Raw genomic sequence first — 2,899 nt, forward strand, 5'->3', positions numbered from 1 at the left:
GTACGGTTGTAGTATAATCTGGTATTAGTCTATCTTGACTACAGGATTACACTAGTACACTTTGTGTATATTGAACAGGACCAAGTGAGGTTGTTTCTCTTTATACTGACTATATAAGAGAACAAACACCTCTGTTATTATGGATGATTATCCTCTTAATCCAGATATAATAACGGGCACTTATATGCATTGTACATTGCTTTAAATCATCAATGAGTGAGATTCATTTGTGAATCAACAAACTCGATGGATTGGGTAATGACATTATATGTAAGGTGCGCTGTTGATTATAGAAGGAATCTGTGACCCGCAAGAAGTCGGGTTGATGATGTCCCCTTGAGGAGCTCATAAGGATTGTCATGTAAACCTTGCAGGTGGATTTAATCCGACATGACAATGAGGTTGAGTGGTACTACTCAAGGACATAAGAAGTTGATTAATATAGTTATCAGTAACTTGACTTAATCAACGGGCATTCGATATCTTAAACATGGGGAGATCAACAAGCATATAATATGGAGCTCATAAACGTAACACGTAATTTGGGATTAAAGCGGTAGTGCAACAATAACCTTTAGTGGAATAAGCCATCTGTTGATGGACTTGGGCTGTGTGTTCTGGGCGAACATGGGAAGCCCAAGCCCGTCAGGAGGCCAAACCCTAATTTCTCCTCATAGTCCCTGTTGTAGCCTATAAATAGAAACCTCTTTCTCTGGCCGTTTTTACCAAGGATTGCTCAAGAAAAGGAGATCTAAAATCGGTTCCAAATTCTGTGAGTGAGAGAGGCCAAGAGAGAAAGAAGAGGGTGGTAGATCGTTGCCCACACAACGTCCATTCTATTGATAAGAATACAACAAAAGATCAAGAGGCTGATTTGGATTCGTAGATCTTGGATTCTCAAAGTTATCTTTAGCCGATCTAAAGGTATGATTTCTATCCAAAACCGTGGACACCCTTTATTCCGCTGCGCGTGGGCTTTCGCGGTTCGTAGATCGTTCGTTGTAACCATAACGGTTCCTACACATTGGTAGTAGTAATGGAGGAAGACTGCTCAGTGAGGAACGCTTGTTGAGGAACATTCGTTCACCGTTTGTTGGTGCACATGTCCTTCAAAAACTTGGCATGCTTGGGCAAATGCTTAAGCGTATCTAGAAAAGATAGGTTTATGGTCAAATTTTTGAAGGTTTCACAGATCTCATCAAAATGTTCGTCAGGTTTGTTCTTTGTCAAACGGGCAGAGAACGGAGCTTTTGGGCGGAATCGCGCATATGGATCAATGACGTCTTTCGCTAGGCACGTGCATGTAGATTTGGAAGGAACAACTTTGTCTACTATAGGTTGCGAGGTAGGAATTGGAAGGACGTCAGCCACGGCTTTCGTCGGTTCAATGTCTGGCATACGTATGTGATTGTTGATGGTTCGGCCAGAATGAAGAGTGGTGATGGCATTTACCTCACTCTAGCTGGGATTACTAGATCCTGGTGCATTGTTGAGTTCAAAGGCAGTGTTTGTGGGCTTAGGGTTTGGAACTGCTTGTCCAGAAAACACGCCCTTTTGACTTTTATCTTGTGCTAACAGCTGAAGAGATTGTTAGATAAACGCTAGGATTTGATTCTATTGATTCATGTAAGTCAAAAAAGTTTCAGCTATTTTATCGGCAGTGGATTGTACCAGTGGAGCAGCAGGAACAAGTTCACGATTATTGTTTACGGGTTGATTTTGGTAGCCATAACCTTGATTAGCAAGAACAAGGCTGCGGTTATTTTGGTACCCTATATTGGCAGTGTTGGTAAACTGATTTTGCCCATGCTGGAATTGCAGAGGATTTCCTTGACGGTAGGAATTGTAGTTCGCAGGTGGTCGTACAGGAGCATTGTTGACACCCCCGGAGGAGCTTGTTGTTGGGCAGAGGGACCCTAAGCCAAATTCGGATGTTGTCGCCAAGGTCCATTAGGGATGTTGAAAGCACAGGCCTCTTCAGATGGTTGGGGAGGGCACTCGTATGCCAAAGGATAATAAGAATCGGCGTGCTCGGGACTTGAGCAAAGAAGACATGGGGAAGCATTGGCAACCATGACTTGTTTGGGTTTTTTATCATTTACTTGAACCGAAAGAGCATCGACTTTTTTTGTTAGGGACTCGATTAGAGTTTTTAATTCCGGATCGGGTTTGACCTCGAACATAGACGTAACTTTGGTAGGAGTGTCTTTAGAAGATCTGGAAGAATCAGTGTTACCTTAATAGGTGTTTCGTGAAGCATGTTTCTCGATAAAAGTGTATGCTTCAGTAGCGCCTTTGTCCATGAAACAACCGTCGTTCATGATGTCTAATGTATCCTTTTGATGGTCAAAGAGACCATTAAAAAATGACTGGACTAAGACAGTGGTGTCGAGTTGATGATAGGGACATTCGAGAAGCAGATCCGTAAATCTACTCCATGTTTCCGTAAAGGATTCTTGGGGATGCTGGCAAAAGAATTGAATCTTCTGAAGCATCTCTGTAGTTTTCTTCTGAGTATAGAACTTTATCATGAATGCTTGTACGAGCTTGGCCCATGTGTCAAGGGATTACGGCACTTCGCCTGCGAGCCAAACTGAAGCTTTATCAGCTAAGGTGAAAGGAAACAACCTAAGCAAGACTTGTTCGTTGGTAACGATCGAATGGCGGAAAGTGGTGGCTACTTGCTACATCTGACGAAGGTGATTGTACAATTTTTCATGGTCTAGACCATGGTAAACAGGTAACAAACCGAAGATGTTTGGCGAAATGCGAAAATCTCGTTCAATCTCATCGAGTTTAATGCAAGAAGCAGGTCCTTCCTATAAGGCAGTATAGAAATCCGAAAGGGGTTTCTCGACTATGGGATTTTCCTGGGCCATAACTAAGGGAGATAATGGCA

The sequence above is a fragment of the Coptis chinensis genome, chromosome 8 (assembly GCF_015680905.1).
Source record: "Coptis chinensis isolate HL-2020 chromosome 8, ASM1568090v1, whole genome shotgun sequence".
NCBI classification, from domain to species: Eukaryota; Viridiplantae; Streptophyta; class Magnoliopsida; order Ranunculales; family Ranunculaceae; genus Coptis; species Coptis chinensis.